The sequence below is a fragment of the Danio rerio genome, chromosome 5, assembly GCF_049306965.1.
Source record: "Danio rerio strain Tuebingen ecotype United States chromosome 5, GRCz12tu, whole genome shotgun sequence".
Lineage (NCBI taxonomy): Eukaryota > Metazoa > Chordata > Actinopteri > Cypriniformes > Danionidae > Danio > Danio rerio.
The window spans coordinates 28517241-28529582 of NC_133180.1; positions in this window are offsets into that span (position 1 = coordinate 28517241).

The following is a 12342-nucleotide window of genomic DNA, read 5'->3' on the forward strand; positions in this document are numbered from 1 at the left end:
TGGCCAAACTCACATGGCCCACTTATGAAATTTTTAAATCTGGGCCAAAAACTACATTTTTCATCTGGCCCAAATCTTGTGTGCCGCCTTAAAGACCGTGCCACCTCTTCCAAACCCGGGCCATGTTTGGCCCACATGCTGTATGCCAGTGCCGGATAAATGCCTGCTGTGCCAGCTTTATGCCAAATCTGGGCCAGAATTCTTTGCTACTAGGGATACTGTACCTACGTATGCTTAATATTGTTGTACTTCAGATGTACAGAATAATAATTTAAAATGAGTCAAAACCAATAGGGGAATCTTGAGCAGTAACTTTTAAGAACGGTGTGGATATTTTAAATGTTATTTTTTTTAAATAAATAGTTCACCCAAAAATAACTCAAATTTAGTCACTATTTACTTACTCTTAAGTGTTTATAAACCTTAATGAGTTTCTTTCTTCTGTTTAACACAAAAAAAGATATTTCAATGAAAGCTGAAAAACTATACCATTGACTTCTATAGTAGAAAAAACAAATATGGACTTCAATGGTTATAGGTTTTCAGCTTATAGATTTTATAGATTATAGATTTTCAGCAAAATATTTTGTTTGTGTTCAACAGAAGAAAGTTAGAACAAGTGAAGGGAGAGTAAAAAACGGCACAATTTTGATTTTTGAGTGACCTGTCCCTTTAATATCAGTAAATCATATCTCTTCAATGTAGCACTTTGATCTCTGCAATTACAAAATCTTTAAGCCAGTACTGCAGATGACCAAAAATGGGTCTAAAATATTACTTCATGTCTCTGCAGCTATTTCATCCCTCAACACTTTAGCAGCTGTAGTACTGGTGCCTTTGTAGACTATCTGAACAACAAAGTCCCAGAATGCCTTCTAAACAAACCCCAACCAAGAGATCTGCTTCAGCCGGCTGTATGTGGGAATGGATTTGTGGAGATTGGAGAAGAATGCGACTGTGGAACAGTGCAGGTAAGTAGTCTAGGGTTTTCCTAAATTCAATTCAATGAACTGTAATTGAAATTCCTATAGTAATAAAAAGATTAGAGCAATCAGCAAAGAAATATGACTTGGTGTATTCCCTACATTGGAATGTAAGTACGCCAGACATACACAACAAGAAGCCAAAAGCTTTCAGGAAGAAAGATTCTGTTAAGACATGCACAGCCTGTTCTCCACAGGATTGTTTTCAGCATTCACATGATAACATGTTACTGAAGTATTGAAGTGCTAATTGGGGTTTGTGATGCTTGTAAGGACAGCTGATATTTCATAGTACATACAGTAGAAGTTAGAATTTTTAGCCTCCCTGTATATTTTTCCACAATTTCTGTTTAATGCAAAGAACTTACAACATATTTCAAAACATAATAGTTTTAATAACTCATTTCTACTGACTGACTTCTTTTATCTTTGCCATTATGACATGCCAAGATACTCTTATTCAGCTTATGCAATTTAAAGGCTTAACTAGGTCAATTAGGCAAGTAAATATGTAAATCATTGTATAACTATGGTTTGTTCTAGAGACATTCGAAAAAATATGCTTACTAATTTTGACCTTAACAGTTTTAAAACTAAGAAAAATATATTTTTTTAAAAACTAAAATTGCTTTTATTCTAGCCGAAATGAAACAAATAAGACTTTCTCCAGAAGAAAAACACTATAGAAAATACTGTGAAATATTCCTTGCCTCGTTAAACATCATTTGGGGAATATATATATATATATATATATATATATATATATATATATATATATATATATATATATATATATATATATATATATATATATATATATATATATAAATTCTGACTTCAACTGTATCTTTAATCTTTATGTGCTCTCTGTGTTTAGTATGCATGTACTGTAATATGATTGGAGATTTGTTTAAATGTACATTAGTCTTTTTTTTCCTGACATTTGAATAGCATTTACGTTATTTAACCATTGTCTGCTTTGACAAGTAAATTAATTTTCAACACATTTTTTCTCAGAACAAGTGCTTGAAAAGACATTTATTATGCGCACACAACTTGAACACACCCACTATGCTAAGAAGATGTTCTCAGTGTTGTTATTTCACAACCAAAATTAACTCTTTATGTTTTTGTATAGGAGTGTAAAAACCCATGTTGCAATGCAACCACCTGCAAACTGACTGTGGGCTCACAATGTGCAGCAGGAGAATGTTGTGACAACTGTAAGGTATAGTGGAGGTTTTTTGCTGTGTCATTCATCAAATCACCAAAGGATTAAACAACTTATTACACAACTGCTTGGGACATATACAGTGCTCAGCATAAATAAGTACACCCTATTTTGAAAATGCATATTTTCATCCATTCCTCAGTGAATATAAATATTTGCACAAAACAGATGTATTAAATTAATTAACTATTATTTAACAACTTGTTAAAATAATATGTTTGTCAGTAAACATCTTCAGAAATAGAAAGATAATACATTTAAATTTATGAAATAATTTTGAAACAAGAAAATTTCAACAATATCTTATATATTTACATATGTTTCTTAGGATTTATGCTCTTTTATTTCATTTTTACATATTATTTTTTCCCTAATGTATACATTTGGGCTACTAATTTTTGGACCATTATCATAAGTTATTTTGTCAGATTAGCTCCAGAGTTTGCTTCAATACTGAATAATGTCTATGCACATTAGTATATGTATGAGCTTTAGAACTAGTTAGAAGTTAAACTAAAGTTCATTTGTTTACATTTGTACGTAAAGCGTGTTTGCTGTATGATTTGGAATTATGTTGTGTTATGTCTTTGGAGTTATGTGTCAATCAAATCAAATCAAATCAAATCAAATCAAATCAAATCAAATCAAATCAAATCAAATCAAATCAAATCAAATCAAATGAGTTATGTTGTGTTATATCTTTGGAGTTATGTCTCTTTTAACCAGGGGTGTCCAAACTTTTTAGTATGAAAAACCAAAATATTATTCAGAAACATGGGCCATAATTTTTATTACCAAACTATGTTACATTAAAGTCGCCATGTGTAATTTTCTAAATCATTTTAAAATATTAAGCATTTAATATTAAATATTTTATTAGCATGTAATAATATTTAATTAATTAATAAAATTAATATTTAATTAAAATTTAATATTTAATATTAGCATGTAATATGAAGAATTACTTTGAATCGCATTAACTAATGCAGTACAACTTTAATTGTAACCTATTGCAATAAAAACAATCACATTTATAACAGTGTAGTTCGGTGCTAAATACACTACTCAAGCAGAATCTGTCTTTGCCTTGACTGGGTTACTAAAGTCTCTGCATTGTCCTCTATCCGTCGGGTGACAGTATGTACATTTTAAACTAAATATGATTAATTTAAACCATTTGAGTTGAAACATTTAATTTTAGTTAGCTTTTTTGTAGCTTAAAAATAAAACAAGCCAATAAAAGGGAACATAAAATTTGAAAGCTGAGAAGAACTACCATCAAACTTACAAATTCTGAAGTGTAACCTACATATGTTTTTATTTCTCCCCATCAGATCATGTCAGCCTCACATGTGTGTCGTCCTAAAGCCGATGACTGTGATTTACCCGAGTCATGCACTGGAAAATCAGCCGAGTGTCCTGAAGATGTCTTTACAGTCAATGGAGTCCCTTGCAAGAACGGGAAAGGCTATTGCTACAATGGCCAGTGTCCTATGAAAGAGGAGCAGTGCATTAAAATGTGGGGATCAAGTGAGTATATTGATGCATTACAATGATAATCAATAAGAATCAGATCCTTATGACTTTTTTGCTGACTTTTTATTTTATTTTATTACTAACAATAATTAAGCTTCGGTGGTGGCTCGAGATAGTTGCTACAGCCAAAACACAAGAGCGGAGTACTACGCTTACTGCAAACGCAATGGAGATAAATATATTGGATGCCAAAAACAGTATGATTTTACATCTGTATTTATATTCATTCTTTCCACGTCTCTGATTTGCTCCATCTGCCCAACTACCAGTTTTATTTCTCTGTCTACAGAGACATCATGTGTGGAAAGCTGTTTTGTGAAAGTGGCAATGACAATCCCAATTATGGACGCTTGGTGACATTCAGCAACTGTAAAGCCACATTTTACGGCAGTCCTGACGAGGATTATGGCCAAGTCGACACTGGCACCAAATGTGGAGAGGGGCTGGTAAGGTTAATCTGTCAATTATAATGCAAACACACCAACATTTAGGAGTTCTTTAACAAGAATTCCTTCAATATCCACATGTACATGCTATTTTTATAGAGTTTTCTCTGCCTCCATTTTAAAAAAGTTATCTGTTTACATGAAAATGCACTGTAAAACATGTTAAGGACACGCAAAACAACAAAACCTTTTTATGTCTGGCTCACACCAAACGCAAAATTAAACGTGCAGTATAGGTGATCTGCCAGAAAGCTAACGTTAGCTTAACTTTACAAATTTACATCCCTACCCTGCCATCCAAAACCATGCCTCCTGAAGTCATGAACACGCACCGAATAGATGACAATCTGATGACGATAGGCAACCTTATATAACACTAGATCATGTCATTCATAAGTTAGAAAACTCTGTAGAGACACATACTTTGTCCAGCATAGTTGTTGACAAGCCAGTGGAGTGCAGGAGTTTTATTTCCCCAAAAGTGCCAATGTGATAAATTTGGTTTTATATCCGCACATTCAGACTTTCTCCTTAATAATATCATTTCAGAAAAGTATTGTTTGCAAATTCTAAATAGTAAAATCATACAATCAGTCAATAACTATAAAATATTACATTGTTCACAGTCAACTAAATAGTGCTAATGTTGTTTTGAGGTCATTCCGACACACTATTCTACACTGAATATTCAAAGTAATGTTAGAGTGGGAGTGTGTCAGGCTGTCACTGTTAAAAAAGGAATCAAATAAATATAAAAAATGAATATAAATCAAACTTCACCTCAGTAAAGCTGGTTAGGCGAAAGAGCACATTTACTTATGTTTTGTTATTCAACTAAATATCAGATCAGGAAAAAAGGAGTGCTTAAAACAGAAATATCCTGTCATTTTTTTACATTACACTTATGTTATCAAGACAGCAGGTGACATTTTCAATTGTGCTTGTGGATCCTTGTACATCACTTGTTTTAATCTCCTTTTACACTTGAACAACTAAATGAATGCTCAGGTCTATTTGACCGACTATATTATAAATGCAGTAAAAGGTACTCTATGAACTTGAAAATAGTCTAATATCTTTCGCCAGAAATTTTCAGTGGCTGAAAAACACCTCCATCCCCATTCATAAACAAGATCACAATCTACATAAGCTTTGCGTGACTAATATAGTTTTAAAACATACCTGTCTAAACGTAATACTTCATCCATGGTGTCATCCTTCAGATCGTTTTTTGAACTGCATAACGTTATTGCCCTGCAGCATGCAAAAGTAATTCAAATATTAATTCAGGGTTTAGAAAAGTTCTGATTCTGCATTTTTTAGCTGAAGCACGCTTTCAAAAGTAATTTTTCTTTTCATAGATACAAGGCCACGTTGGTCTTTCAAAAAGAAGTTCAGGTTGATGCTTGCTGAGTTTACCTGATGTCACTCTCTGTTAGCTGTAGGTGGCTTTGTTTTATCTGAACGCGCGAGTGATGTATCTATCTGCATGACAAGCTGCGCAGAAATACACATTTAAATTTGTTGACAGAGAGATTGAGTTACCTGTCATATTTGTTTTATTTTTTGGTCTGACGATTTTTAATCTGACAATTTTTTTTAGTCTTTTGCCTCACTCAGAATATGAAAATACATATAAATACATTTAGATAATTTACTGTACTTTAATCAGTACTATGAGAATGTGAAGAGACTTTAACCAGTACAACAAAAATGTTTCTGAAGACAATCACCTATTACACCTTTAAGTATTTGCGTAAGTATATTGCATATAAGTCAAACATATGAACAGAGGGGGATTTTACCATCCCACAGTGTGAAAAACGCAGAACATGCAATGATTTTGCCTCACATCAAATCTTCCACGTTTGGGCTGCAGTTTCAGAACTAAACCACCCTTACCACCTAATCCCAAAACACACACAGGAAACGTGGAAAAAATTAAATGTCAAAATGCACTTTTAATATGAATGTGGAAGGTAACTGTTAAGTTTAAGGCCCAATTCCAATTCTACATCTGTCACTCAAATACCCTGTCATAAAAGTCTAGTGGATGGGAATGACGTTTTTTACAGTGTCTGGTATAACGCTTATGTTGTTTTCTTGTGTATACAATACATACATGAATATGTCCATGGTGTAAATAAACAGTACAGTTACAAGCTTATTGCTACATTATATCCTTATTATAACATGATATAAGTGCCTTCAGTGATTTCCTGAAGATAAATACCAAAAAATAATGCAACTGGAATCCCTACAGCAGTCACCATCGTCTGATCTCATATGAAGCAAGAGAATGTGATAGCATATCATGACTTGTGCAGGGCTTGTAGTGCTGTCACATTTCTTTGGGGTAAATTTTGAAGCACTTCCCCTTCACACTCCAAGAGGAAGGGGTACAGGTAGATTTTTTATATATTTTACCCACTAATGGATGGATAAGGAACAACAGGTGTAAACTGAGGTCCTAGAAATGCAATCCTAGAAACGTATTCAAGCTTCTCTGGTTGTTCAGGAATAATCTATTGTAAGTTAGCCATATTGGCCAATCAGAAAGAAGTAAACAGTGTGCTCGCCAATATCATGAGCCAAAAAAATCTGGTTTAAGTGGCCACACAATCACATTATACCCAAAGTTTCAAAAAATCGTAATCCTGGCTGCAGTTTTCAGAAAGATTTGATTTTAGTCAATTGACACTGCATTCTCATGTGGAGAAACAGCCAAACTGCATAGAAAAACTGTGAAAATACCATGTTCGTGCCACAGGAAGCATATATACCATATTTTTTTACATTAATTTTGTTGGATGTTTTCGCAGGTTTGTAACCAGAATGAGTGTGTTGGCCTAGAGACGGCTTATAAAGCAACAAACTGCTCAAACAAATGCAAAGGCCATGGGGTATGTCCTATTTTCACCATTAAATTCTCATTAGTACTAATAAAATGACACACGTTTTGACCAGTGCTCTATTTTAAAAAGGTCATTGGTTTGTTACTTAAGTCTATAATTTCCATAATTTAATTTCCATAAAAGTCCATAATTTCCTTCCTACATTACAAAATGCAACTGTGTCTTATTTAGTAGAAGTAATATAAAGTATTTGTTACAGGTTTGTGACCACAGACTGCAATGCAAATGTGAACCTGGATGGTTGCCGCCAGATTGTGACAAACCAGCAGAAAGTGAGGGTTTGTCTAAAGGTATATTAATCTAGCAAACACTGCGTTCGTTGTAGCCTCATATTCTTTTAGTTTTGAGGATCACGAGTAAGACCCTTTTGCCTTTTTGCACTTCTAGGTGTGACAATAGCCATTTCTGTGATTGTGACCATCGTGATTGTGATACTTCTAATTGGACTGACCGTCTTCTTATGCAAACGCAGAACAAGCACGCCACATGCATACAGGTAAGACTACAGGAAACCACTGCTAGCACATGGGTGACATTAATAAATCAAGCAACCCAACAAACAATTTTGTGTTTAATAGACATGTAATTGACATCTAAACATAGACAGCTTAGCTAAAACAAGGCTGAACTTGGGCTGTCGGTGAAAATCTAATAGACATCTTAGAATAGCCCAAAAGTAGACTAGTTGTCAAATAGACAGATTAGACAGACTGTATATGTGTAGTCATTCATTTCTGCTTATTTGATGACATCTATTTGATTTTCACTTACAGACCAAATTTAGCCTTGTTTTAGCCAAGACGACTATGTTTATACGCTTATTTCACACTGGCGTCATTTTAAAAAAGGAAAGCAAGGCTGCGGTGGGAAGAAACCTGGAAGTATAGAATCAGCACTGTAAACATTGCAGCAACATGCTGTGAACTACAACTACGTTCCCGCGATTTCAAAATTAAGAAATTGTGTAAACATCACTTTAATATCGTTCAGTTAAGTTTAATTAAAACAACTAAAAGTGTTTAAGGCATCAAACAAAATCACAATCTCTTTAAGAGTAAAATGCATATGTGCCCTCCTAGGCTTCAGTTTATTGCAGCAGGTAAACACAGTGGGGACACCTCCCTGCTTCAGCCTGTAACCCGGTGAACGATAAAACAATGCAGTCCTCTGTAGCACAATCTTGTGTTGTCTGCAAGTGTTGTCACAGTACTGAAATTTTAAAAATGTCTGTTTCCCGCTAACGTATAGGCACCACTGAATGTGTTCTCAAACAGCGCTGATTTGCCATAGTATTTACCAGTACTCAACAGAAATGACTGTGATTGGCCATGAAGGTCGTCAGTTCACCGCTCTTCACTGAGTGCGAACACAATTACAGGGACACTGGAGCATTTTAAAGCCACAAAGATCAGTCATTTGCTCTTCTGTGTTTGCAGTCGTTAAACATCGGTGAAGTGCAGTGAATTGATGACCTTCTTGGCCAATCACAGTCATTTCTGTTGAGCACTGAAATTTACGTTTTTTTTTTTTATTTCAGTACCAAAATTCAGTATTGTGACAAGTTTAATACAATGAAAGAATCAGTTCATTAACTTGAGTTTTATAAATGGCATCTAAAACGTGTGTTTGCAAAAGAAAATGTTAGCTAACTAGTGCCATTTCCCTTAGCAGAAAATGAGGTCTGATATCCCTTTTTCTATTCACAATCCATTCAAAATGGACCTTCGAGTCACTCGGAAGGCAGTGAAATGATAAATTTGTGTCACTTTCACTTCACTAATCAGATATACACCCAGGTAAACAACATTCCTACGTGACTCCAGGCGATACTTCCGGGTTTCTTCCCACCACAGAATCGATTTCGTCTTTAAAATGGCGGCTATTTGAAATTAGTTTATCAGACATCTTTTAAACTCTGAAAATGCTTACTGGGATATTACATGTTGTTTTTCCTTCCTTAGAGGCCAGCCAAGGCAGCAGAAAGTTCATGTAGTTGACATCCCGGATCTCAGCCAACAGAGATCTGCTACACCAAATCAGAAGCCAACTCCAGTAACTTCCTGCCACATCTCACCTAATTTATAACCTAAAATAAATGTAAAGAAATTACCTGATTTTTCTTCTTCATTCTTCTTTAGGTAATCAAGCCCTCAGCACCCCCTCCACCTCCACCCTACTCAGTGCACGCTCCACATAATGAATTCATGGCTGCACGACAGGTAGCACAGCTCAATATTTAATTGGATAGTTCACCCAAAAGCAAAAATGTATTACTCACCTTCTCATGTTGTTCCAACAAAACTTCAGAGTTTGCCTTGGTCCAATCCAAGACACATAAGACACAAGTAACACGTTTAATGACTGTGTTTAAACATAGTTCACTCGATGTCTAAAATGAAAATTAAAAGACTAGTAGACTGTTAGATAAATATAAATCTCTCTAATTTTTTACTTAAATATCTGGAACGAGGGCGAACGAGTGTATAGATGTATGGTGAACTACCCCAAAGCAGCTGTCTTTTCTTCGTTTTTTGTTTATTTGAGAGTATAGCTTCGAGCTTTCTGCATATTTTGCAATAAAAGACAAGTCGCGTATAATATTACAAGATCAGATTAGTTTGCTGACTTACCTGCTAATTGCACGTCATATTGAGACCAAGTTTTCTTTCTTTTTTTAATTTATTGTATGTCGTATATCGTCGTCGTGAACAGCATGTAAAATGTTGTGATAAAAGCTATCATTCGATATACCATACTTCCCCGTCTATCACACTGTCAGAGTACTTTGTCGTCTAACTATTCGGTCTTCAGTTTTGTCATGACGTTTGAACTCCGTTTAATTGTGCCCTATGATGTTCCGTCACATGTGGAAACACTTTTCGCGGCATTTCGTTCCCGTTTCGCTACATAGCAAAAACTAAAGGCGATTGCATTTCCCACCTCCTTAAGTCATCTATTTCTACAATATAAACAAAATGGTAGTCGATTGATATGGTTGATATACTTTCACTAATATAATGTTGATTTTAAATAAAATAAAGCAGTGTTTCACAGCTTCAATTTAGGTGGGCAATTGTAACACTTAAAACATGAGTCAAATAATGACGCTTCAGTGGTAATTAAACACAAGTTATTCACCTTATTAGAAATCAGTATCATCAAAATGATTTATATTTGCCTTCAGATTTGAAAGCCTCAAAATATCATATCCTTGATTATCGTTTATTTTAAGCTTAGATAATAAAAGGTAAATTGAAATGTTTTGGGTGATCTGTACTCTACATTCACCTCTCTCAAGTAACTAAAACATTTGAAATATATAGTTATCAGGTCTTCTGACACTGTTAATTCTCCCCCTTTTAGGCTCTTAGACCACCTCCTCCAAGAGTGTGATATGGAGCACCTGTCAAACATCCAGAGTGTGACCGGCGGGCGCTGGCGTCACTCAAGATCCTACTGTGAAAAAAGCCAAATGCTTAGCACAAAGAAATGCAACTTATAGTGTGTAAACTATTATTGAATCAATGAATGTCATGCTTGTTTTTAACTGGAACTTTTATGAATAAAATTTTATTTATTTGTACAGCCTTTTTTGTGTAAATTGCGCATATTTTGTATCGTAATGATTTTTAAATGATTTGCTCATCAGTTCTAAGGCAATACTTTTTACGGAGACAAAATTACTAAGCTTAAGTCTTTACATTGTTTCTGTAAAATTACTACTTTCCACTGATGAAATTCTTTTCTACTTTTTTATGCAGTGTCAACAAGCAGCTCAAGCAATACTGTACTTTGTAACACTTTTTATGATGCACTTTCAACAGATATTATCAAATATAAAAGCTTAAAACACACAAAAATGTCTGTTTTGTATGTATTAAAACCTGCTGTACTGTGAATGCAACATTAATACATAATAGAAATACAGTGGCCAGGAGAGCTTAACATGCTGCAATTTAAGAAGAGATCTTTAGGGAAGATTTTCATCGGTTTAACAGCACAAGTCTTGCGAATCCTCACAATGCATAAACATAAAAAACATGCTGCATTTTCTCACAACGCAAACAAATTAATAAAATGTGCTGTTTGCATTATGAGGAAAATGCAGTGCATTGTGCATCCAGAAAGTGTTCATAGCTCTTCATTTTTTTTTTTTGTCACAGCCTTATTCCAAAATTTATTAAAGTCATTTATTTCCTTAAAATTCGACACACAATACCCCATAATGACCAAAAAAATAATAATAATAATTAAAAAAAATTGAAATTGTTTCAAATTTATTTAAAAAAAAAAACTGAAAAATCACATGTACGCAAGTATTCACAGCCTTTGCTAAATACTTTGTTGATTACCCTTTGGCAGCAATTATTAATTAATCCTTAAGTCTTTTTGAATATGATGCCACAAGCTTCAGTCTTTGGGAGGTTTTGCCCATTCCTCTTTGCAGTACCTTTCAAGCTCTATCAGGTTAGATGGAAAGCGACGGTATACAGCCATTTTCAGATCTCTCCAGAGATGTTCAATAGGATTTAGGTCTGGGCTCTGGCTGGGCCAATCAAGGACATTCACAGAGTTGTTCTGAAGCCACTCCATTGATATTTTGGTGGTGTGCTTTGGGTCATTGTCCTGCTTGGTGATAAGTGGTGCCTGGTTTTCTCCAAACATAAAGCCTGGCATTCACTCCATTCAGTTCAATTTTTTTTTATCTCAAAAGACCAAAGAATTTTGTTTCTTATGTTTTGAGAGTCCTTCAGGCGCCTTTTGGCAAATTCCAAGCAGGGAGTGTCTTCCGTCTGGCCACTCTACCATACAGGCCTGATTAGTGAATTGCTGCACATGGTTGTTCTTCTGTAAGGTTCTCCTCTCTCCACAGAAGAACCCTGGAGCTCAGACAGAGTGACCATCAGGTTATTGATCACCTCCCTGGCTAAGGCCTTTCTACACCGATCACTCAGCTTAGATGGTTGGCCAACTCTAGGAAGAGTCCTGGTGGTTCCAAACATCTTCCACTTATGATGGAGGCCACTGTGCTCATTAGAACTTTTGGAGCAGCAGAATTTTTTCTGTAAACTTCCCCAGCCTTGAGCCTCGAGACAATCCTGTCTCGGAGATCTACAGACGATTCCTTTGTCTTCATGCTTGGTTTGTGCTTTGACATGCACTGTTAACCCTGGGACCTTATATAGACAGGTGTATGGCTTTTCAAATCATGTCCAATCAACTGAAATTAC